The sequence below is a fragment of the Sinohyriopsis cumingii genome, chromosome 3, assembly GCF_028554795.1.
Source record: "Sinohyriopsis cumingii isolate HCF-2022 chromosome 3, ASM2855479v2, whole genome shotgun sequence".
NCBI lineage: Eukaryota > Metazoa > Mollusca > Bivalvia > Unionida > Unionidae > Sinohyriopsis > Sinohyriopsis cumingii.
This window is the reverse complement of record NC_142963.1, coordinates 39,357,858-39,385,772: the sequence shown is the minus strand read 5'-3', so window position 1 is coordinate 39,385,772 and position 27,915 is coordinate 39,357,858. Positions and strand designations below refer to the sequence as shown.

The following is a 27,915-nucleotide window of genomic DNA, read 5'->3' as shown; positions in this document are numbered from 1 at the left end:
GCAACAATGTTGCAAGGGGCTGACCTCAGTCGAATCAAACAGCGGTGGAAAAACTTATAACGCTTGGAGGGATGGGACTGGCAGGACGTAGACATATATAATTCATACAACACATATATGGCAAGGAGAATAAATATCTTTTCGATGCATATGAGTGACCATGAAAAGGGCCTTTGTTTGTTTTTGTTTTTTTTGTTAACATCATTCCGTTAACATAGAGGGCATCACATAGGTCTTCTTCTCTTACTCAAACTTCTTCTGACTTCTGGACCGTAGATGAGGACTCTCTTCAGACACCCTTGTCTCTAGAAGGAAAATAATTCTTCTTTTCCAAACGCTCGTATCGGTGATCTGGATGATTGTCCATGATGATTTCATATACATGTGTAAGTCCGTACAGAACAGCATTAACTATACGAAAGTAGATGATTCAACGTTAGTCCACGTCTTGTGACGAGAACAGGTGAAGGGAACGAAATGAACCGCGATTATTTATAGTGGAAGTGCAGATCGAAACGGATTGAATTGTTTCACCTATCCAAACACGCGTTACAAAGTTCAGCCACAATGCGGAGTCTGTCTTCCAATCCGAAGAGCGAATTGTGACGTCACTTTACCTATATACACGCGCTAGCGTCTGTGCGCAGTGAATCAATGCTAGTTTTTAAACATGACGGAAACTAAGAAGTCGATGAATTGGGGTGCATCGGCCGTGGAGACGAGATGCTATAGCATATCAGCGGCTACCATTGCCAACACAGTCCTACTTCAAGCAGAGACCGATTTTAATTGGGATTTAGTTGATATTTTTTCTCTTCTTTGCAATAATTTGTTCCGGTACCAGTACCTTCGCCACCTTCTCATTTGTTACCACACTTCGAGGATTTTAAACAGAGAGAGAAGGAAGAATTGGATAAATTTTTACAGCAGCAGAAAGAAGCAAAAGAATGAAACGACAGAAAGAAAAAAGCAGCAGAGAATAAACAAGTTCTAGGAGAGAAGGAGGACACTGAAAGTGTAACGGTGACGGACCTCTTAGCTATTATTGCAGAGTTAAGGAGTCTGAAACAAATGTATCAAATTTCTTTAATACGATCCAAGAGAAAAAGACCTTCCCGAGCCAAGCAGCCCAAACCTGTTACTACGTCTGATGTACCCACCCTAGTGATTTCTACCAAATCATTGACAGGAGCAAGTCCAGAAGTAGGCCTTTGCCGTGGCAAAGGCTGATGGCAGTTAAAGTTGATTAGGTCCCGTTCCTGAAATTGTTTTTTTAATATAAAAAACTAAACATACATAACGGTCCTTTTCATGGCCACCCACTTCTCTCGAAAAGAGGAAGTATTAATTTTGCAAAATTCAATTTAAACTCAAAATCCTTTTTTACCCCATGTTGTACGTGTTTGAGTGAGTGCGTGAGTGTAAGTTCTTATTATGATTATAAAAGTCAAAACCACGAGATACTTATGTTTTCTGTCTGATTGTAGCAAGGTGACCGGGTGGGATTTCGGATTTACAACAGAACACTTTTGATGGTGATACAAATACAATGTTCAGTGATGAATGAGAAAAAAATTATGATTAATACGTGGGTATAATATCCAAATATTGGATCAATTAACATAATCCGCACCAAGTTAATAATAAAAATACAAATAAATGACGTTACCTTGCACAAGCAGAAGGGGTGAATGATTCACAATAATTTCACAACGAAAGAATGATGTGTTTTACTCAAATAGTAAAAACTGGTATTTACTCATTTAGTAAAAATGGATGTATTCAGAGAGTGAAAATGATGAAAACAAAAGGACAGATGTACAAAAATATCTTTATAGTCCCAAATTACACTGGGTATTACAAACCCCAAAGATTAGCCCACGGCTAAAAGATTACATGTATGGAGTTACACACTCCGTCACCAGCACGCTTGGCTATCAGTCACACTGGTCAATCAAGCAGTCAGTATTCCAGGATGGACAATCAAGCAATCAGCACCCACCAACCTTGGTCAGCAACGCCCTATTACCTACTATTCGACCAGCAACACTTTACATCTACGGCTGCTACGGTTCAGCTACCCAGCTTCTACGGTCAATTCATATGGTTAGCTCTAGAGCTTGTACCACGACGACTCCGATCACGCCGATCACTCTGGTCACTCTGGCCAGTCCGACCACTCCGATCACTCTGGTCAGCTGAAAATACATTTAACACCGTGCACTATGCATGACACTAGCATATACGATAAAACGTAATGAATTATATACTGTAAGTTACACAAATTACATTATCAGCACAAAAATTACAAAGCAATACACAAGTTTAGAACTGAACCTAACCGTGTCCAACAAGAATCCTACGGTACACTTTCAAAAAGAGCCTGACCATTCCTCTCCTCCACTGATGGCTGTAGAGATACGTCACATTGAAGCTCTCTTGACTCAAAGTGCAGAGAAGACGAGAAGTAAGGGTTACTTGTTAGAGATTTGCAAACAAAATGTTCGGCTTAAGTTGATGACTTATCATTACCTGTGGGGGAAAAACAAGGAAAAGCGACAAGACAAAAATGGATACCTGGAAACTTTATTACCTTCTGAACAACAGTTCGTACAGTCCTTCTTGGAATTCTGTCGTGTGTGTTCAGGATGAACTTCCTCATCGCAAACCTCAAGATAATCAAGCTTATGTTATCAACACGGACGAAAGTCATCTTCCAGGAAACTACTGGGTAGCCATCTGCTTTCCTAAAGAAGGTAGTGTGGTATATTTTGGGTCGTATGGATTGCCACCGTTTGAGAACGACATCATTGACTTTATGAGACGATATGCCCAGACGACACGATTCAATAATGTGAAATTACAAGACACAGATTCCACGGTGTGAGGACATTGATGTGTGTTTTTTCGTCATCAACGCAGACTTTGATATTCTTATAACATTTAGCGACTTATTTTGATCGTCACTCTTCTAGAAACGACGACAAAGTAAATCGATGGTTTCATGACCATTATAGTTATCTTTTGTCTTTAGCTAGGAAACGTAGTGTATATCAATGGCCCAATGACATCCATCAGTAGAAATCTAGATGGACTTCACAAGATTGTCAACCTTGTCAAAAGTACCGTATTTGTTTAAAATGATGTTTTATGGTTCATTGATGGTAGTCAGTCATTTGAGGAAAATGTTGTTTTGAAAAAATTGTCCCTGTCCTTTGTTTTCAAATTTTATCATTATACATGCTCTTTGACTTCACTCTGTTCCTCAACCTAAAATCAACAATTATAATGTTACGACTCTAAACATTGTAGGGATGTTTTCTATCACGTCCGCGCTTGAAAAACATAAAGCGAGATAATCTCCAGTCTGACCATCCATTGTTGACTCATCCTCCTTTGAAGATGTGTTCAAGACTAGCCAAGCTGAACGAACCTTACGTTAATGTACAACGTGTCAGGCGAAACCAAAAGAGATAGATATGGTCAGATTATTAAAAGTCACCAAAGACCAGATAGAGGAGCTCTTCAGACAGGCGATCAAAAAGGATAAAGAAAAATGGACGGAGAAGTACAGACTTCAGTAGCAGAGAAAGAGTAGAGAGAACATCAGTAAAAGCAACAGCAGGAACCAGACAGAGGTTTTGTTGACTGTTGACACGAACGAGTTCTCCTTCTCTTTCCGAAGAAGTATACCCAATCCTGTAGGAAAACCTGCCGCCAGACGGGGACGCAGTCTTATACAATAAAAGATTCCCATAATTCAAAGACCACAAAACAAGAGCCCTATTCAGGGCTATCCCAATACTCAAGAAGAAAGATACTAGTTCAGTTACTAATTGTATGGTAGAAGTGTGTCTATACGCACTTAATTTCCTTGTTTTATGTAAACAATAAAACTGTGTATATAAGCACTTCTTTTCCGCAATATGTGAGAGAAAAAAATTGTGTTTCTAGTTAAAGTTTGTAAGTGTTTCTCTTAGGTCCTTACGTTCATTACGTTTAGGGTGATGATATGGGTCGTGTAAGTTTAGGTAAAAGGGGATGTTTTCCTTTACCTTCGCGCTTCACAAATATCAAGCTGAATTTTGAGGCAATCCAGGAAAGTGTCAGGCTTGAAGAAGAGGAAGAGAAGAAAAGAAACAAAGAGGAAAAGGAAAAGAAAGAAATTATCCTGCCTCACCTGATGCTAAGACATAGCTGGGAAGTCAAGCCGATGGTGAGGACACCTCCACAGAGACAAGCACCTCAGCCACTACCAGCACAGAGACCCATGGTCCCACAAATAGAGAATGGGGAACAAGAATTGGAGATGCTTGAGCGGGAGACTCAGCGTCCGCAGGAGGTAAGGAGTCAGCATCCGTGGCTGTAGAATAGGAGTCTTCAGGGTCCGGCAAACTGAAGCTTAGGATGTTGAGGCCACTCATGTTGCCTCTGCACTCTCAGCAACTGGGACAATGACTGGAGCCACCGTTGTGTCTGTGGTACCAGGCCTGGGAGATGTATCTGTTAGCCAGGTGCATCCGAAGTTCAAAACAACAGCCCTTCTCAGGGCTAACCAAATCGCTAGAAAATAGACTATTCAAGTTGCCAATTGGTATGAATGTGGAGTTGTGTGATTATAAACACTCACTCCTTTCCTGATGTAAGTGTGTGTGTGTGTGTGTGTGTGTGCGTGAGTGTTCGCGTACGTTTGTGTGGATGGAAGATATTGTGTTTGTATGAGTGCGCGTATGTTTGTGTGGGTAGTAGATATTGTATTTGTATGAGTGCGCCTACCTTTTTATGGATAGTAGCTATTGGGGTCTGTTTTCCATCCCTTCTGTATTGATACTATAATTGGGGTTTGTTTTTCTCCTTCCCGTGTGTGGATAATATATTCTGGGTTTGTTTTCCCTCCCTTTTGTTTGGATAGTAGATTTTGTGTTTGCTTTTTATCCTTCCCGTGTGTGGATAGTATATTTTGGGGTTTTTTAAAAATAGTATATAACAGTGTTTTCTTCTTCCCGTGTGTGGATATTATAATTTGGGGTTTGTATGAGCTGACGTACGTTCGTGTGGATAGTGTATAATATATGAAGTTAGTGTAACGGGTGTTGTTAAATATATTCTTCTACATAATTCTCTAAATTTGCTTCATAGCCTATGACCACTATAACATTTAAATATCCGGGATATAGTTTGCGCTTACATAAATGTACATAAAATAATAGATGTCGTTATGGCTCATCAATTTCTAGGTCGATACCAATATTTTCAGTATCAGCAACAAGCTGAAATAAACCAGTTAAAACATAATAACGTTAAAAAGGTTTAATTCCTGTAGAAGCAGCCATGTAAAGTTTCGCAAACGGAACCGTTTATTTTCTTAAGTTTTATTTGTTTGTCTTGTCTGTTTTGTATTTGCCTTTGAAAAAGACTCATTAAAGAGTCGAAAGCACTCAGGTTACTTAGATACTAATTTCGCACTGTTTGTTGTCAGCTTATTGCATATATATCTATATATCTATATCTATATATATCTATATATATCTATATATATATATATATATATATATATATATATATATATATATATATATATATATATATATATATAGATAGATAGATAGATAGATAGATATCTCTCTCTCTCTCTCTCTCTCTCTCTCTCTCTCTCTCTATATATATATATATATATATATATATATATATATATATATATATATATATATATATATATATATATATATATATATATATATATATATATATTGTTACGTGTTTAGGCTCGAATAAACAGTAACTAAAGGAAGAGTGAAAACAACAAGCGTTGAAAAATATAGCAAATACTATTTCCCTGGAAAAATACTGTAAAATTGAAAAAATATGAGAACTTATGGTTTCTAGAATCAAATCCAAAATAATACAAAAATAATCCACGAATACAATTGTTGAAGTCCTAATATAGAAATGTTCTAATGATTCCTGGTTGAGTCCCGACGAAGAATCCAAGATGGAAGGCGATGACGTATGCTGTAGCCTATACTTGTTGACGTTTACATTTCCTTTTACAAACAATTTATCCTCCGGTTTTGGAAATCCAAATAAAATTTTCAACAAGTGTCCTTGTTCAAGAATTATGTATGAATACAATACTATTTCCAGAGCAACTAATTAACCTTTTATAGGCCAAGTAATCTGAAGAAAAATTAACATATAACTAAAAAACTTTACAAAACATTCAATATTGGTCACAACAAAATAAAAACAACTTGACATCAAGTGTTTGAAAGCCCCGAGTCTCCCATCTTTCTTTCTCTCTCTCTCTCTCTCTCTAAACGTCACTATTAATACTAAGTATTTCGCAAATTCGGAAATGCCTAATTGTTAAATAGAGGATGACGTGATCATGTTTACATGTACAAGTCACATAGCTCCTGTATATCCTTGATAAGAACCAATCATTTTACTCCTAGAAAAAAGTTGTTTACTTGACCCTCAATGAAGGCCAGGAACTAAGTCAAAAATAGAAACAAGTGTTTCTATTATTAAGTATATATGGAAACATTCCGGTCAAAATGAATTTTCTGGAAAATGTCAAATTCCCAGTAAACAAAATTATATTACATTGACATGTAAAGAAAATGAAAAGACTCTAAAACCCCAAAACAATCAAATCAAACACAACTTAAATCAAATATAAATTAAATCAAATATACGTCAAATATATAGATACACATATAGATACATAATTTATATATACATACATATATTCATAATCTTCATCGATACATTCAAAATATTCAATAAATTCTGCACATTTAAAGGAAGTGAGATTGCTTCTCTTTGTTTCTTTATATTTGCTTTATCGGTCTATAAATAAATATTGTGTCTACCTACAAAACTTCCATGTTTTACTTCCACTATGAACGAAATATTTTTCAATTCAACATATTCAGTGCTGAGTTGGCTCAGTAGTTAGCATTCGCCAAAGAAAGTTATGTATACTGAGAGAGAGAGAGAGAGAGAGAGAGAGAGAGAGAGAGAGAGAGAGAGAGATGATGATGATGATGATGATGATGATGATGATGATGATTAGGGAAGATGGTTTTAGGAATATAATTGATCGTAAATATTCGTCTAATTTAAGTTCGGATAATCTAAACTCTACACCTATACCGTCATTCACCGAATGAAATTTTTTTAAGACACTGGAACTAATTCTTCGAAATAAATTCCATCTGCTTACAATACAAAAAAAAAAATCGGAAGAAGAACTTTAACTTAGCCATTGCTTTGTGTTATTCCGTAACAGCGAGTGTCTAAAATATTTAATGAGGTTCTACAGCTGTTGAAAATCAAGTAATAATAACTCAGAGAATGTGGGTCTAATTTTCATCAGATTTACGTTTTATACTATAATGGACAAACATCAGCACAATCTAAGGAGGTAAGAGACAGATGAAACTGGAAAGAAACAAGTTGTGACCTTGGGCTATAACTATGTATTGCAACCGAGATTGAACTTGGGGCCGTCGTAGCGGCAATAATGAGACTATGTAAAAATTGCCACCTTTTGACTGTTCGTGGTGGCATCATCATGTCTTGACAACGTACATAAAACATGCATGATACGTCTATAACAAGGTTTAGTTGACTGAGAATAGTAGGTGCATAAAATCTATCAATGGAACATATTCTGGCTGTATTCCTATGTTTTATCTAGCTAGCAACTGAGATCGGAGTGAAAAAAGCGCTGACACTAAAATTCCATCACGGAGGAAGCTGCCATACCGAATTCCTAAAGATATGGTGCATACATTTCCGTTCACCTGAAAATGTTTGAAATTAATGAAGTCATGACCGACTTTAGAGTTAGTTATAAATATATCGCACTATGTCCTATAAGTAATTTTGGTAACGGTGACCCTTTGTTTTCCAGTGTAGATGATGATGCTGATGTTGTTTGTCTTGTTGTTGTTGTTGTTGTTGCTGCTGCTGCTGCTGCTGCTGCTGATGATGATGATGACAATAAAAAAACGATAACAATAACACCTAAAATTGCAGACTCCAGTAAAGGATCAATGTAAACATGTTACAAATATTTGACAAGTAGCGATAAGTTCTGAATTTAAACCTGATTTCAACTCTATCTTGTTCAGTCCTCTCTACTTTTATCTAAATTAAAACACATTTGAAATTGTAGTGGCCTGAAGACAATAAATTTGTGTAATACGCTTCTCATTTTTAACCAATTTGAAATAAATACATACCATATGATATTACACGTTGTTATATATATATTTGATTTAATTATATCTGATTTAATTGTTTGTAAGTTTTAAAATCTTTTTATTTTATTTTTTATATTTCATTATATGTCAAAATAGTGTAGTTCTGTTTCTTAGGAACTTAATATTTTTTTCAGAAAATAGTTTGACCGTGATTGTTCGTTTTAGTAGACACCAGGTGTTGACCTAGAACCTGACCTTGATTCAAAATTAGTAGCAGCCACGTAAATAAGTTATATTTTTATTTTAAAATGATTTGTTGCTGTCAAGGTCATGATGGGACTACGAGATTAAGTAGTAAACGATATTTTAAAATTGTATTTTTTAGAGTGAAATGATTGTGTCATATCAAAAACATACAGCGGCCTAACTGATTTTTAAAAAATGCAAACATGACCACGTGACCCTTAGGGGCGAAAATTTCAAGTTTTAAACCATTGTATTAGAGAAGTAAACACAGTTAGGCTCTTTCCTTTACACTGGAAGGTGTTGTGTCTTTTGGAGTAATTTCAAATTACTTGTATTCAAAAGAATTAATTCTTTTTTCCTGGAAAATACGTGTGCTCATATGAAATTCCAGATCAAAAACTGTTCTTATAAAAATTTATTTGGATTTCCAAAACCGGAGGGATATTTCTTGTTTCTACAAGGTACTGTAGACTTCAACGCTACATGTTATAGCATACGTCATCAGCTTCCATCTTGGATTCTTCGTCGGGACTTGAACTTGAAATCATTTGAACATTTTATCATTAGGGCCCATTAATTATATTCGTAGATTATTCTTGGATTGATTTTGGATTTGATTCTATTAAACCTTCAGTTCATATTTTTTCATTTTTACTGAATTTTTCCAGGGAAATTAATTATTATATTTTAAAAGCTTGTTTTCACTCTTTCTTGTGTTACTGTTTATTCGATCATAAATACGTAACATAAGAACATATTATGACCATCTTTTGTGTCTCATTGACATACTTTCCCTTTCAAAACTCTTTGAACAATTATATTTTCACCTCATAAGTTTTGAAAATAAACACTGGGAAAATGTTAGACGATGTGTTCGATATTTTTCTGGTAAAAGCATTCCCAGTAGTTTGTGATTACCGGATATACGCGTTTTCTTATTGTCTTAGTGGATGCTTCAGAAGTTGTAAATATAACAATCGTATTTAAAATGAGCTAGAGCCAAAACTTGCTTTAAAAATTAGGCTGCATTTGACTGACCTAAATGTTATTGTTTAGCACATATTTTTAGCGGTCTTTTTCTTTCTGGCCATAATATTGGTCAAACAACGGAAATAATAAACATCCCCAAACGTATGCGTACAAAAATTTAGTTGTTACTGATCAATGTACACCAATCATAGCCACTCAAACTCGTATTTTCTCTATTTGTGATGGACTAGTACAGTGGGTCGTACAGAACTCTTGGTACAAACCGATATATCAAAGTAAGCTGATGAAAACATTAATAACTTTACATTTCTAAATATTCACGATCGAACTTTATTAGTGCAGACCCATCCTTGATGCAAGCTTTGGTTTGGAGAAAACCATATGAGCCACGGCATCATTTTTAAACATCTGCACGTGTTTCCTATTCCGCACCTCAGTGATTTTAAGTCAAGTCTGCCAACATTAGCAATGGTACGCTTCTGGCAACGTTTAATTTGAGTTTAATTTCAGAAAAATCAGGAAAAATATTAAAATAAACCTGTCTAATAAAACGCTGCATTGTTTGCTATTACCATTTACCTCTCTTCGATTTAAGATTGAAATAACTTTGCAGCCTTTCATATGATTTATTGTAAAAATCAAAGGTCAGTGCGACCATCTATCGTCCGCCTCGGATGCGGAAGGTCGCGAAATCGATCCACGGCCGAGTCATACCAAAGACTTACAAAACTTGTACAAACAGCTGCCTCGCTAGGCGCTAAGCATTAAGAAGTTTATGTTAGGACTAGGCGGCCTTTTGTAAGGACTGGTGACTGGGTGGGTCATCATGCTTTATGTCCGTCATTTGATGAAAAGTTGTCGCTGTGGCAAAGTAAGGTCTCGAAGGGAGTCCTTGACTGCTTTCCTAGTGTCAACGAATCTTATTCAAACAAGAAAATCATCCCCGACATTCTGGACACACTGAGAGACCTACAATCTGCACTGCAGCATTACTTCCCATCACATGCAAGCGATGAATTATGGATGGGTGATCAATCCATTCGGAAACAACGAAACTACAAATCTTACAACCGAAGAAGAAGAACAGCTCATTGATTTAAAAAACGATACATTTATTCAGTCAACATTTCCCGAAAAGAGCCTGGATGAGTTTTGGATCTCAATCAAGAAGTCATATCCTGCAATCGGTTCAAAAGCAATCAAAATAATTCTGCCATTTGTGTCTTCGTGTTTTTGTGAGTTTGGATTTTCAGCATTGACTGAAATCAAATCGAAAAAGAGAGAGAGACTTCTTAAAATCGACGCTGAAATGCACTCTTGCTTGTCGACTTTGGAGCCTCGCTTCAATCTGATTTGCTCTCGAAAGCAGGCACATCCTTCACATTAAATTTAAAATTAAATATACATGCAAAAATAAATAATTTCTAAACCATACATTTTTTAAAAAAATTTAAGGTGTGCGGTGAAATTTTTTAAGATTTTTTTGGTGCGCCGCAAGACAAATAAGTTTGAGAAACACTGGTGTAATGGATGTTTCCCTTCACGTCCTTGCATGAGAAATATAAAGTCAAGCGTCCGTTATTCGCGCCATTCTACACGGAATGCTCAAAGTATATCTTTCTAATGCAATTGATAAAATGAAGACGTAGCAGGAAGACGTAGATAATTTTGGGATAATAGATGAGAAATTTGTAAAACTGGATGAGGGTTACTATTCTTACAGCCCACATAGAGTCAAGGTGGAAATAAACAATTTGAGAAAGTCAAAGGAAAAACCAAGGGAAGTGATTAAACAAGAAAAGGAGAAGACTAAGGATGAAGAGGTTCGAAGAAATCTGACAGCATGGAACGAAAGATTAGTGAAAAAGGACACTTTGAGAAGAGGGAGAAAGAGGAGGAGAAGGAGAAACAGGATGAGGAAACGAATGAGAAGAAGAAGACGAAACGTGTCGGACAGAAAAAAAAGAACTGGTGGAAGAATAGAAGACATTAGAAGAAAAAATAAGCAAGCCAAAGGCCCTTTCCAGGGCCAGTCATATGCCTCGAAAAGATTTGCTTTCTTGCCTGATGTCATTTTAATCATTTTTATAGTTAACGTACGATCAATTGATGTTCGTCAATCTATGTCTGTATGTTGTATGTGGACACGTATGTCTATGCCCCACCAGTCCCGCCCCAGCAAAGCGTTCTAGTTTTTTTCCCCACTGCATGATCCGCTTGAGGTCAGCCCTTTGCAACATTGTTGCCAATCTCCAGTACCGTGACTTCACTCTTCTCCAATTATTATTAACCCAAGACAGTCCCAATCCATTGTCTATACATTCCGTATTTTTAATATCCATTGACCCTAACAGTTCTCATGGTGTTTTAAAAAGTGGTGACCCTAAACATAACCACGACCTTTTTGACCGTGATTTCCATAGACCCTACGGTATCCCCTATTACTACTCTTGATCCCAAAGATTTATTTTCTGATGTGGAAAAAGAAAAACAATCATTTGAGAGCGTATCCTACATGGAGTTTTAACAAATTGAGACAAAGCTTTATTGATGCAGCATCAGTCCTGTTGCACCTAATTTTGTTTGGTACGGAATTGAAAATACATGTTTTAAATGAAATGGCCAAGATGGCTTTCTCAACGATGAAGCAATAAGGCTTGGTATGAGCATGAGTATATGCACTTTTTTTTTTACTAAGATAGTATTTCTATAGGTCTACCGTGGGAGTTGAACTAATACCGTGCGTTCTATAGAGAACATCGCTCTTACAGTGGTTCCACTTCTATAACAACGAGGTAATTACTGTATATGCACAATTCTGGATCTATTTGTGAATAACACGCAAAATGAATACGTTTGATCTACCTCAGAAATAGTTTCTGTGGGAAAACAAACCCTTCCAGGTTTGAAAATTGGTGCAACCAGTGGAAGGTGCGAAACTAAAAAGACGTATTTCAAACAAATGTAGGTCAAAATAAGCATCTACTCGCAGAAACTTGCATCAAGGATTGGCCTATCACGAGAGAGACATAGGTTTCGTCGTGACAATTTAGAAATTTAAAGTACTCCGATTTTTAATAGGGTGGTTTTTCCGCAGGTTTACAATTAGAATATGAATTAGTACATATATTATTCTATGACACAGGGTATGAAAGAATGGTAACCAGTCTGGAAACAGGTGAACATAAGATCGAGTAGATATGAGTCTGATTGGTCGATAATGAAAATTAAAGTTTAGAGAAGATCATCCTTTGAGACTTATCCTAGTTGTAACTGAAACAAGAGACAGCGTTTGATGGATGAAATTTCAATTGTTTTTTTACAGATGTGAGTTTGGGAAACTCATTCCTGATATTATCTCTGGACTCTTTGTTGCGGAACTGACAACACACGTTTAAAACACATGTAGATCAAAACAATACCAAGGAACGTTTTTCTCCACCCAAAAGCTTGCATCAAGGATGGTCCTATACTGAAAAACAGAGGTTTGATCATGAACGTTCAGAAATTTAACGTTATTGAATTTTTAATATCATGGTGTTTCCATACCTTTAATATAGGAGTTGAATTAATACCGTGAGACATGAAATCAAATTATATTCAAAAGGAGTAATACGGTAGTCTATTTATAAGGGCAATAACTCTTACGAGCATAGTACTCAGGACGCTGACTAAGGCCCTTGAAACAAAAGAACTCAGTATCTCGGATTTTATTTTTAATAGGATTCAAGAAGACAGATTAAATATAAACTTTTATTACATTAAAATATGTTGTGCTAATGAAATAAAATTAACATAATTGCGTGTTATGTTCCTTTAATTTTTAGAGCTCAGAAGTACTGATAGTATAGTTGCGTTCAAACGCATGGAGATATTCTTCGATGGGGATGAGGGCTGGGGTGTAAGTGCGACACAGCTTTAAAAAAAAGTGGAATTATCACACCACATATTAAGTCATAATTATATTTGTGTCTAGTATTTTCCAAAAAAACCAAGATTTTCAGGTCAGAGTAAAGAGGAATGCGCACGGTACACTACCACAGCTTTGATTGTGAACGTTAATTTGAGTGGTGTATATGAAAGCAGCATGAAGGCTAGGTAGATGATTTATTGCATCATTTTGAGCGTGTAACACAATGCAAAAGACATGTTTTGGCGAAAGCTTAATGACAAAAAAACGTTTTACGCTAAAATTAAAGTCTGACAAAAATGGAACAAAAAGAATATTCGATAACGTGTTAAAAAAGGACACTTGTTTATACTGGTATCATGCAAAGAAACACGTGTATAGCATAAACGAACAGATGAAAATTAAATTAGTTTCTCGATATGAAAATTAGGTTAGAGTGGAACGGTTTTAATATCGTGGGGTCACGTTTCTCGAGATGCATCCAGAACCCGAAATTTGATGCGTGTATGTTAGTGCAATCTAAGAGATACTCGGGTGTAACAAGCAAATATCTAAAATTAAAAAATTAACAAAATTACTAAAGTCTGAATAAGTGGCCTAGTATTGCTTAGGTTGACCTACGTTTTATAAGGATGCGTACAAATAACATTTTACACGAGTCTAGAAGTAATAGCGTGGAATTTTGTAAGCGTGTAGTTGCCCACAATTTGCAGTGCCCACAGTGACCCTAAACTGCTGTTTGGAAGAGAAGGCACCGATGGTGCCAATGGTGGCCCAAAATATCAGATGGATTGGAATAGTTGGCTGCCAAAGATGGCTTCCAAAGACTAAGATGGGAACCGAAAGTGTCCATAGTTGTGCAAAGAGTTGGAAGAGTATAGTTTGTTTGATATCCCAGAGTCGCCTATAGTGCATAAGTACATAATACACATCATGGTACATACAACCACACAGATAGACAAACAAACAACATAAATGAAAGACAAACACACATTCTCGCAAATTAACATACATTCTTACAGAACAACACCTGTCCTTTGAACCAACACATGTTCTTACAACCAAAAATTTGGACTTACAAACAGCTACCCTTGACACACCCTTACAGAAATTATAAGCTCCACATGCAGCACAGCTGTCTTATTACTGAATTTGAAACGAAGCGAAAAATGAAGTTCCAGAGGTTTTTACCAAAAGAGCAGTAAGACATGAACATTTTACTACGACAAAAACATTAAGAAAAGTGGAAAATAGAAAAGAAAACTGGTCACTGGTCAGTGGTCAGTGGAGTGAGACAGGTGAAAGAGAGGCTTTGCAAAATCTAGGTCCATACCGAGTCCTAAACGAAATTAAGGGCATACATGCTTTGCATGAATCATCTTTTGCAATGTCAAAGAAGAGAAAATCTGTAATGCAAATATCAAAATTATCAGCAACAGCGGCAGCACAACATGAAGAATAGCCGTTGGACGAGGGAAAGGAGTTGACAGTTCTGTTGTTGACGAAAAAGTCATAATTTCCTACACATTATTTTACTATTTTTTAATCCCATTGTCATGGACATCTTAGCATTCCAAGAAACATTTCACCAGTCATCGATAATCACAGCAGCAATATAAGAAATAAATGGTGTCTTTGTCTTTGTGTGTGTGTGGGGGGGGGGGGAAGGAAGGTTGATTCAAACATGATAAGGCAGGAAACACAAGAGATCCAATTTCGCTAGTGGATATTGCGACGTCCAACGGTGGAGACGAAGAATGAAGGAACGCCTAGCAAATACACAGGGCCGGCGCCCGACTCGGCCAGACTATCTGGCGCCCTAGGCAAGGTTAGATTCTGGCGCCCCCCCCCCCCCCCGAAAATATCAATTTCAAGATTTATAAACAATATATTTTTTTAAAAAATGCGCCCCCCCCCCCCCCCCCGAAATCAGCGCCCTAGGCGGCTGCCTAGTTTGCCTATATGGTAGCGCCGGCCCTGCAAATACACCACGAATGTGTTCACCTGCTCTATCTTTCCGTCAGTAAAACGTATTCTGACACCGGAAATAATGGTAAAGGAAAAGTCGTCATGAAACTGCGTTTTCCCTAACGGTGGGAATTCGTAATCATCTATCATGTGCAGTGAAAAGTATCTGTACAGAGCTGATGAGGTTTGGCCAGTGTGCTCAAATACGCCTTTAGCATTGTCGCGGAGGTCCTGGAATCTTTCTTTCATCAAGAACTGAATACTTCTGTGACGTGACGGGATGTTATGCCGTCAGTATGGTAGGTGTGGGGTGGGGTGCTTTCAATATTATATTTAAATTAATATAGAAGTCCCACCCAGGCTCGATTTTGGTTAGAAGTTAAATTCGTGAAAGAAAAACGTAAAGTTCCGAACCCCCAGCCAGCAATGCCGATAGTTAAATAATTGAATATACAAAAAAATTAAATTCAACGAGTAACAATTTAATGACAATTCAATAGTCAAATGATTCAAATTTCCCAAGTACTCTCCTTCCGCTCGACCCTGTGATAGCCTATTGCATCCTTTGATTAGTAGTGTGCGATAGCTTTCCACCTGTCCTTGTATTCTACTCATCTGTGTATTCTTCTCTCCTATTCCTCCAGTTCCTTCTCCTCTTCCGCCCGATTTTCTCTGAATTCCTTCTCCTCCTCTACTTCTCTCTTCTCCTCATGTTTCTCCACGTTCTCCTCCTCAACTCCTTTCCTCTACCTCCTCGACTCTCCCCATCGACTAGACTTGCCGACTCCGACTGCTCTCTCGTCGCACTTTCGTCTCCCATCTTAGAGAGTCGGGGCTTAACTGAACCGAACGTTCTGCCCCTCCCCCCAAAAAAAAGCTTCCTGTGGAAAGACAATGACGGGACAATATTCTCCTTAGCCCTCTCATCTCACACTTTATCCAGCCTATCATCAGATAAAGGATGTTAAATTTCTTCGCTCACGCATTCATTCCCATAGAAATACTCATACGTTCTTGTGTGGTAAAACTGTCGTAATAAAAGCACAGTATCAATTACTTTTCATACATGAATCAATAAATTACGTCACATCAGTACATATTCCTAATCCCTATTATACTAAACAATATCACTGCAATCAGACGCCTTTCCGTACATTATAGCTCCTACAAAATACACGAATATTCAAATATCCATTCTCTGATATATTCATACATAAATATTAATTAATCTTACACACTTCAACCATTTTCCAATTTCACAACTCAAGCATGTGTAAAATCTAACATATCACATTAATAAATATATTTGTTTACTACGAAGTAACTTAATAGCGAATTATAAAATTAAATCTGACCACAAGCTAACAATCTACATAATTCTATACATAATACTCTAAATCATTTCTCAAGTACGCATGTAAATTAAACACTACAATGGTAATTATACATACGAAACGCTCCTATTAATTAAGTATTCATGCTAGACATAATTACAAATATAATGCCATAATATTACGCAACAACCGAGTAAATAACTTACTGACCTTTACAAAGCTTTGTCTTTCCTTAGAATTTCCTCTCTAAGTTTTACCGCCAAAAAACCAGTGGCTTCCTTGGAGTAACCCTCTACTACTCAGAAATCTTCCTATGCGAGGCTAAATTTTTGCTTGCTAGTTAAAAGTTATAATTCAGATCGAAATTGTTATCACACCCTCATCTCAGTTCTGATTGGTTATCGCTTTGACCCGATCCAACCAAACTCAGACATTGTTCTTCTCGCTGTCTGTTCACGGGGGACGGATTTAGAACACCTCCCGTTTCCCTCTCGCGGGTTCCTCTAATCTTAGGACGAAAAAGGTAACACATAGGTGGGAAGTAGCGTTATCTAACACCTGTGCCGATTCAAGAAGTCTTCTCTCTGGTCACAGTAACCTTACTTAAGAGATTAACTCTAGCCTGCATCTATGATCAGACATTAAAACATAGCTTGTAATAATACCTTAGTTTATACAAGGCTTAAGAACTGGGGCTGAGAAAACGTGACACCGTCTACGCTTGAGAATAAAATCGGAATGTTTTCCCCCAAAATTGCTTCAAAATGCACATGTGCGTTACTACACGCAATAAAAGAAACAAGATCATAACGACGCTACACGCTGACTACGGACACGAATATACACACACCATACGGTTAGCTACTGAGCGATCTATGCCATTTTATCGCTCCTGCCTATGTAGCTGATCTGCATCTGGTACTCCTGTAAGAACAGCGAAGTCAAGCGTCCATTCGACAATTTTTGCCTGCGCAAGATAGGTGAGGGATTAGTGGTCGGTCTTCAATATGAACTTCCGCCCGTATAAGTACTGCTTAAACCGTGATATCCCGAACATGATTCAGAGTAGTTCTCGCAGCAGACAGTTTCCGGCTGCCGTACGCGACAGGGAAAGCGTATCCTCGTGCTCTTGCAGTAGTACTGCTCTGAGGTCCGTGTCTCATCATCCGTGCAGAGCAAGAAGTCTTTGGACAGATCCGGTTGACGGACAACAGCGTCGGATGTCAGCCTATCCTTCAGCGTTGGGAAATCTTACTCACACGCATCCGTCCAAATAACTTTAATCGGGACTCGCATCCTGGTCAGGTCTGGCATCGTCCCTGAAATCGCACTGAAATTAGCCTTATACCGCAGGTAATACCCGACCAATCCCAAGAATTACCTCACCTCAGTTTTCGTGGTGGAGAGTGTTTCTTAGATTCTCCACCTTCGACTTCTCTGGGGATAGTGTGCCTTGATTCAGGGTGTGTCCTAAATAGTCCAACGTCCGGAAACCAAGGTGACATTTGGAAGGGCGATCCGTCAATCCCAGATGACGTAGCCGCTGTAAAACGGCTGCTAGCAGAGTGAGGTGCTCACCTCCCGTCTCTGTGGCTAGTAAGAGATCATCCATGAAGTTGTGAACACTCCCATCGTGCAAGGGCACCAGCCACTTCCGCATCATCCTAGTAAAGACGCTAGGCCCATTCGGGACTCCGAACTGCACGACTAACCATTGATAGGTTCCATCGGGAGTAGCAAAAGCGAGCTTTTCCTATCCTCCTCCCTTACAGGAATTTGCCAATAGCCCTTGGACAAATCCAACTTCGAAAATATTTCACTTTCGAGACAGAAGCGACAATATGTTCTTGAACAGTAGCATTTCGACTTGAAATTTCGTCACCTGATTCAGCTTCCTGTAGTCGAAACAAAACCGATGTCTGCCATCATTGTTCTACACTAAGACTAAAGGAGAGCTGTAAGGAGAATCGGCGGGCTCTTTTACTCCCATATCAATCATCTGCTCGATCTCTTCTCTTACGACTTGTCGTTTTGCGTTGGCCAAAGGGTAGACTTACCGCTGGACTGGCTGGTCGTTTACCAGCTTTAACTTGAACTCGACAAGTGACGTTATCCTTGGTAATTCCGCAAACACATCGAAATACCCTGTCAGCAACGTCTCTATCTCTTGCCACTGCTCCGCAGTCAACATGGGGTCACACTCCAAGTCCGAGGGTGTCTCAGCCCTCGTTAATGATCATACTGGGACAGTGTTCGCACCTTCCGTATCGCCTTCGGCGTCCTCGGTGACGATCATGGCGACAACAAAATCTCTGACGGTCTCCCTTTCTTGATATCTCTTATGGTCATTGGCATGGTACAGCTTCTTCTTACTCGGTAACCGTATCCAATAGATGTGACCCCAGACCTTCCCGGTTACGATGTACGGCCCCCTTTAAGAAATTTGCAGCTTTTTGTTTTCTTGGGGCAATAGGAACAACACCTTGTCCCCTACTTCTTTCTGGCGTGGTTTCGCGCGCTTGTTGTATTGCTTCGCCTGATGAGACTTCGCTCGCTTGGGGTTTTCATGTGTGATGGAACAAACTTCCTCCAGTTTGTTTCGTAAATCCGCGACATACTGATAGGTAATACGCACCTCTTCGACAGCGTGATCGTCCGTCCACAGCTGTTTCAGTATTGCGACTGGGCCACGTACAGCCCTCCCAGACAAGAGTTCAAAGGGAGAAAACCCTAAACTCGCTTGTGACACGCATCCGATATAACGCGGAAATAGACGTATGAAAATACTACGATAAGACACTAGGAGACTCCGAACAGTGAAAAGTCAAGCAATTTTCGATTACTAAGTAAATCAAGATGATAAGCCAAAATCAGCATAGATGTTCAAAAGACGGAACTCAACCGGCTCACCAAGCCAACAGTGTTGATGACGATCCAATACTAAGACGGTTCCCCTAGATTTCGAACTCTATAAGGCAGACCTAAGACTTTATCGATCTGAATAATATTTATATGTACCTCAGAGCCAATGTGCTCAGTATTGACAATACGAATCCAGATGAAGATGCCATTAACAATTGTATTTCTTGCTCAATAAAGTGGACTCGCACATGAAGAACGAACTTGTGAGCAGAAAACACGACAAGCACCCTCAAGGGGGATGGGGGTATCTGGAGAATCTCTCTCTCTCTCTCTCTCTCTCTCTCTCTCTATATATATATATATATATATATATATATATATATATATATATATATATATATATATACTGAAAGGAAAATAAAACAACACGACCCAAGATGATGCTCGTTTAGTATCGAAACAAACCTCACTGGGGAAGTACAAACGATACAGTTTTTAATATTGATTATGACCCTGACCAGGATCAATTATTTTCAATCTATCAACCATGTTCGTCATTTGGAGATTATCTTCGTACACGGAAATGTTCATGGAGTGCAATTATTATTTATTTTGAAAGTGGTAACATTAGTATAAAAAGATATCAAGGCCAACACTGTAAAGTTGCCAAAGGAACAGTCATCATGAATCTGCATTTTCTCCAACATAGGTGATGCTTGTCTTCTTTCTGATAGCTAAAGCTGAAGATTAAAAATAAAATCAGCAAAGAAGAAAGACGGTGCGTGCGACAAGTGAAAGTATTACCCCAAATATGAAATGCTGTTAGTCAGATGCTGTACAGTAGCACCAGTAAGTACCCCATAAGACGACTGGGAGTGAAATGTGGACTCCAATTTACGATCCAAAATAATGTGTTCCAGTGTAATTTAAACCAAACTTTTCCCACGAGAATTACTTGGAATCCTACTCAACTCTGTCTGATACAAACATCACACACGGCATGTCATATGGTAGCTTACTTGGACTTAATGTTTGCTATGATTCTTTTTCACACCTGATCAGGGCAGCAACGACGAACATTTCACCTTATAAAGTCGAGACAGCTTCATGTTATTGTTGTTGTTGTTGGGTTTAACGCCATTTTTCAGCACAAGATAGGCTATACATGGCGGCCAGTATAACTGGTGGAGGAAGAACACTGGAAAACCCCGGGAAGAACCATCGACCAACGATAAGCTACTAGCAAGCTTTGTCACGTACTAACGTTAGCCGAGCCTGAGACTCGAATCCACGCAGACAGCGGTGAGATGGCAGTGATCCGGAACGATGAGCGCTTTAGACCACTCGGCCACTCGGGGCCCCGACAGCCTCGTGTAGAAATTCAGTTCGTTCAAGTACCGGACAACACGGAAAATATGATATTTCTTGGAGAAAGTGATCAAGTATTAATAAAACCTCTTCACTGGTGGGTAACGTGGACATTGGAAACACCGTCATAGAAACAGATGACCAACTGCAGCACCAACTCCAACAGCACTAGTAGCATAGACAAAATTTGGTAAAATGGAAAGGATGATAAGAAGATTACATTTTGCTGCTGACGTTGGAATAATATAATGGATTCCAAGCAGGACACGAAAAGTAATCAATGATGAGGCAAGAGAAAAGTGGAGAATATTTTCTTGAAGAGTCTTGGACTTTAATCCAAGAAAGAAACTATAATAGAGTGGTACATAGATCTGCTTCACAAATATAAACAAGCGCTGACTCACAATTATATGCAACAATTCGCATAAGACGAAGAATCTATCATCACACCTCATTAAACAGTTTAAAGAATAGTAACGTTTGGGAGCATTGTCTATCAATACCTCTGAACTGTTTTGTCTGGAAATGAAAATCTAATAAGATCATGATACCCAGTCATCTTCGCCAACTCCTCATCGAAAATCCAAATTAATTTAATACCATTAGACACTGTGAAGCTTTCTATTCCGAACGATGACAACCACCACATTGTGGATTATTTTGGCTCGTATAAATTACGCCTAGCCAAAAACTATGCAAACCACTTTGCGAAGACATGATATTTCGACTGATTTAGATTTGATAGTGCGTGGACAATATTATGTGCCTGTTTTTCATCAAGTACTAGACTACCTGCAGTATACGCACTCACTTGTTCAATATACGATTCCGTCTGAAGCATTAAAAGAACTGTGTCATGTTTTCCTGAATATGACGGATATATCTTCTCTTTAGCACCTACATGGCAGTCAACATCAGTGTCAAGACGAAATCAACAAGGAAGCCGCGTCTCGTTATCCAACGTTGTCAACCATATAAATATGTTCACTATGAAATCGTATATTGTAACTCCGTTCGGGTCCATTCAAAGCTTAGAAAAGACGACGGACCGCCCTAATCCATAGCCTTCATTGACATTTAGAGAGTTAGTATGTTTATTTAAAGGATCACACCGAAGTGTCAACATAACACTTTAATATAAGGAAACGTCTTCTTGTTCATGCATTTTAGATATCTCTTCCACGCCATACTGTCAATGTTTATAACTCAGTCTATTTGTCTATCTTTCAATATATCTTTCTATGCACGTTTTCCATTAGATTCATTTGTCTGATCATATACGTTTAACATGACGTCACATTAGGCATATAAAGGCGTCTGTTGTCGGCAAGACGATCTTAATATTCAGGGGAATATCGACACGGTCATGGGAAACTTCCTACAATACAGGAAGATGGAGATCACGAGAGAACAAACCCACGTCCGAGTAACACAGCAAATCGGCTCTGCACGTCTGGATGAATAAAGGCGTATGGAGGTTCCGCAGAGGACAGAAACAAACAGAGCCACCCTTTAAGTTTGGTTGTAGCGCCGCCGACAATCAAAAGTGGAGCATGAGGAAAAGTAGAGGAGATGGGAGAGGAAGGAGAACAAACAGGAAAGCTGTAGGTGAACCAAAACCATCATCACAACCACTACCAGGAGGTGCTATACTGTCAGGCTGAAATCATCGTTCTCAATCTCGGTCATCACGTGGTCCTGAAACAAGTGGTCAAAAAACAGCCCATGTTGTAGAACACAGCATATGATGTGCTTCTGTATCTCGGTGAATGTTTCATCCCCCTGTACGTTGAACCACTATGATTTCCCCAGCAATCGGCATCTTCTCTTCCGAACAAAGCCCTTTTAGGGCCACAATGACACATAATGGAATTCCAAATTTGTACAATCTAAGCCTATAGTACAATCCCACCCCACCCATTTACCTATTACACGCACTTACACACAAATATTGCTGACTCCTTGTGTAGTAGGGTAAGATAATGATGATGTAATAGTCAACGATATGGAAAGTGAAACAATCGAATTGCTGTAAAATACATACGTCACACCTGGTAAAATTTGCTCACAATCAGTCCAAAAACATGAGCTTTTATGAGTGTTGTTGTAACAGCGTGCAAGATATTAAGGTCTTAATGATTGAATGGTGACAATACAAGAGTAGCACAACCGGGAAAACTAGGTCACTGTGGTATAGTTTTAATATGTCGGAATGAGGCTCATGGAGATACACACACTAATACGAACGCACGTACACTTTAATGAGTCTAGATTCAATGCGCCAAATCTACTGAGAGTCCAATATTAAAATTACTGCGTTATAACGGATGAATAACTAACGTATATATATACATACATACATACATATATATATATATATATATATATATATATATATATATATATATATATATATATATATATATATATATATATATATAGAGAGAGAGAGAGAGAGAGAGAGAGAGAGAGAGAGAGAGAGAGAGAGAGAGAGAATTATAAATATAAACCAGACAGAATGGAAACTGCCACATCCCTCGATTCTATAGTAGGCAAATAATAGTAGGTTAGATAATTCTTTAATTCGTACTCTACGGAGATTCGAACCTAGGTCCGCGAGTAAGCGGCACCCATCGCCTTGCCTGCACACACGAACCCATATTCCCTCACGACTAAGCACACATCACCAAAACATGATGTTATATAATCGGTGTTATATGCACTCGTGTGTAGCAGACACTCGCATGACGACCTAGTAATTAATTCTCATGTCTCTATATAGTCATTCCGGATTCCTAAGAAATAAATCAAGGTATCTAGAATTAATTATAGAGAAATATAAATCAGACAGAACGGAAAGTGCCATCCCTGGATTCTATAGAAGAGTACTTGATAATAGTAGGCATACTGGAATCAAATCTTCTGAATTTGCATGCAATCAATTGAGCTTACCATGGTATTGTCTCATTCAATATCTATATCGTCAGACAAGTCTAGCTTGACAAAGAAATGAATTATTCATCAGTAAGTATTTGCTATGAAAAAGAAAAATGGAACAAAATATCTTAAATCGAACCTTGAGGTTGAATCCACGCATAATTTTACTTCGTATACGTTCATTACAGATACTCTACATACAATGGTCTTGAAATCAATGTGAGGATTAGGACGAAAACACATATGTATGTAGCTTTTACAAAATTGCTGATGGTTGGTTGATGGGGTTGGGGTGTGCGGTGGTACGTTCCAAATATATATTGCATCACAAAAGCACGAGCTCCTCCACTTATTATTGCAGATTATATTTTTACTCCGTCTCTGAACTTTGCACAAACCAAAACAGGCTGTTTCTGATAGAAAATTAAATATAACGAACACTGCCCGACGTTCAAGACATAATTCCACAAAACAATGATGCTATAAATGCTAGGATATTAAAGATTCTGGTTTTGAGTGTTTTCGAAATCAAACCAATAGATGTCACTGGCCACCAGAATGATAATATCCTGCTTATCTGAGTCACTGACTGATGGCTTGAGTCATTGACTGGTGTCTGATTACTGTGAGGTTTTATTACTGAAAAACACTAGCTGTACGTTTCAGGCATGTTCTCTACATTCTTATATAAATCCATGGCAATATCTGGCTCTAAACTATTAACTCTTCCACACCCCACCCCACTACCTGATATGAAAAACTCAGCATTTGATAATATCATGTGAAATGTCTTGCAACTTAATTTTTTTTCTTCACATTTGTTGTTGCTGTTGTTGTAGGGTTTAACGCCATTTTTCAGCACAAGATAGCCATACATGGCGGCCAGTATAATTGGTGGAGGAAGAACCCTGGAAAACCCCGGGAAGAACAACCGACCCACGAGAAACTACTGGCAGGCTTTCTCATGTACCAACGTTAGCCGAGCCTGAGACTCGAACTCACGTAGACAGAGGTGAGATGGCAGTGATCCGTAACGGTGAGCGCTCTAGACCACCCGGCCACTCGGGGCCCCTTTTCACATTTGATTTCCAGACATCGCCTTTACCGAGTTCGAGACTTGGGCTCGGCCATTTGCGATCTTATGTTACGTGTTTAGGCTCGAATAAACAGTAACACAATAAAGAGTAAAAACAACAAGCTTTGAAAAATACAATAATTTATTTTCCTGGAAAAATTCTGAAAAAAATAAAAAAATAAAAACTTACGGTTTTATAGAATCAAATCAAAAAATAATCCAAGAATAATCAAAGAATAAAATTTTAGAATCCTAATAACGAAATGTACTGATTTCAAGTTCTAGTCCCGAAGAAGAATCCAAGAGGGAAGACAATGACGTGTGCTGTAACATGTAGTGTTGAAGTCTACAGTTTCTTGTAGGCACAAGAAATATCACGCCGATTTTGGAAATCCGAATGAAGTTTTATAAGAGCTGTCTTTATTCAAGAATTTCACATGAGCACACGTATTTCCCAGGTAATAAAGAAACAATCCTTTTGAATCCAAGTAAATTGATATAACTCCAAACAGCACAACATACACCTTCCAGTGTAAAGAAAAATACCAACTGTGATTATTTCTCCAAAATAAAGGTTGTATCGTATTCTAAAACGCAGTTTCGAAAGTCCCCAAGTTGCGAAATCGAAAAAAAAAATGGAGTGTCACGTGGTCATGTTTATACCACGTAGCCTAACATGACCATGACGAAAACCAATCATTTTACTCTAAGAAATAAAAAGGTTTAAAAAAATGTTTACTTCTTTATCACATAGTCCCATCATGACCTCGACAACAACCAATCATTTTAAAATAGAAAAAATAACTTATTTACATGGTTGCTACTTATTTTGAATCAATGTCAGGATCTAGGTAAACGCCTGGTGTTTACTAAAACGAAAAGTCAAGGTCAAACTATTTTCTAAAAAGATATTAAGTTCCTAATAAACAGAACTACATTATTCTGAAATATAATGAAATTTTAAAAAATAAAAAGATTTTAAAACTTACAAAGAATTAAATCAGCTATAATTAAATCAAATATACATAACAGCAAGTATGTGAGAAAACTTGTTATAGCTTTCCACCACCAGAAACATTGGCCAATATGTACAGCTGTCATGCGCGCAAAAATAGCGTTAAACCCTTTTAAATTATTATTATTATTATTATTATTATTATTATTATCATTATTATTATTGTTGTTGTTGTTGTTGTTATTGTTATTATCATCATCATCATCATCACCATCATCATCATCATCATCATCATCATCATCATCTAAACTGCATTTGTTTATTATGATAAAGTTGACATGAAATGATTTTATATCTACTGGATTACCCTCGACGTTAGGCTTTATGCGACGAAATTCATCCAAGCTTGGTGTTTCCACACGCAGTTACCTAGCCTAACCCTCAATCCCAGCATTCTCTCCTGGTAAAATAATGATATACAACGCCTAAATACTTATATTTGTTACCTTGTGTTTCTGTCTGCTCATATCAAAGGTATCTAGAAAACAGATGCGGTTTTAATACCAGTAACAATATTATCCCTTATTACAAGATATGAGAGATAATGATGCGAGTCTCTTGCAGAAAAGACCGAAGTACTGGCATTTTGGTGCATTTACTTCTTTCGCCACTGTAAACAACGTTGTCAAGTCACACATCATTGGTCCCGGAAATGAAGCTTTCTGGGAAAATACAATCAACAATTGGTGCCTATGGCGAAAATCTTCATCGAATTTATCGACAAATCGATAGCAGTAAGGTGAAATATATGCGTTTACACATATCACCATGGATACGCGCAACTTTCATTGTAAAGAGAGTCAGTAATAGGCCTTACAAATAGCCATTTCAGTTATTATTTAGGAAATAATTGGCGATAACTTATCAATTAGTATAAAGTGAGCATTGTACTATCCATAAAGAAAAATATGATAAGTAAAGTTACTGATGCAACAGAAAGTTACGCAATAAAAGTGATTAATAAGAAGGAGGACTATTTTGGCGTATATCTTTTCGTATAGAATGGAATAAAAAAGAAATGGGTCTGGGGAGAGTTTTGCTGGAATAAAGTCTTCTGATTTTATGCAACTGTATACAATCAGTTGCTCTTATCGGTTTGTATTATTCAGTATTTGTATCGTCCGGCACGTATTGCATGAAAAGTAAATGAATTATATATCATTGAATATATACTGTGAGAGAGTACAGTGCAATAAAATGTATAAAGCTGAAACGTGAAAATCTATGCATAACTTTACCACTTATGCATTCATTACATATATTCCACATACAATGATTTTCAATCAAATCAAACTGAGGATTAAAATGGTTGAACTGAATGTGTAGGATGAAAACTTAACTGTCTGTAGTTGTTAGGAATTTTCTGATGGTTGATTGCAGGGGCCTGAGGTACTTTGCCTTGAAAACTAGAATCAATCACTGCGATGATAATATCTGAAACCATATATAACACCAATATGACGATTTTATTTAAACAGGTCAGTATATTAGTCAATACTGTTTTCAATAATATACACGTCTACTATAAAGATGCTGATAATAGTGTCTGAATTATATTCCAAAATATTGTCAGATTTAAAACTAAATTAAAATGAATTAGAATAATGCCTGTGTTATTCAATGATAATCTCTCTCTCTCTCTCTCTCTCTCTGAAAAAAAAAAACAGAATGAGCATAACAGAGTGGTTGTCGGGGAACCATACTAATAAATTGTTAATTCGCAATGCATTTATTCCAGGATACAATTATAAGATGTTTCATGTGATATGAAATTCAGTAAAAATTAATCCTTGTTTCCTACTGTTATTAGGCTTTAGATTTTCAACAACGAAGTACTAGTTTGCATGCTTTATTTTACCATATGTACTAACCTTTGATTAGCAGTGCTAGGATCGATTTATTATCCAATCTCTGCATTCTCGGCGTGCTCTGACATCGTTACTGCATCAGGCCTCATTATCTTTATAGAGACTAGAGAGGTACACGCAAGACAGTAG

The 27,915-nt window shown here is 37.7% G+C and overlaps 1 long non-coding RNA gene across 1 annotated transcript; it reads right to left on the bottom strand.

Moving 5' to 3' along the window:
- Positions 1-1,845: 1,845 nt before the first annotated feature.
- On the bottom strand, positions 1,846-27,908 carry LOC149802734 (uncharacterized). The gene is made up of 3 exons (XR_016420087.1): positions 27,790-27,908; positions 27,259-27,352; positions 1,846-2,198 (listed from the first exon to the last, which is right to left on the bottom strand). It is a non-coding gene; the product is annotated as an uncharacterized LOC149802734 (long non-coding RNA).
- Positions 27,909-27,915: the final 7 nt, after the last annotated feature.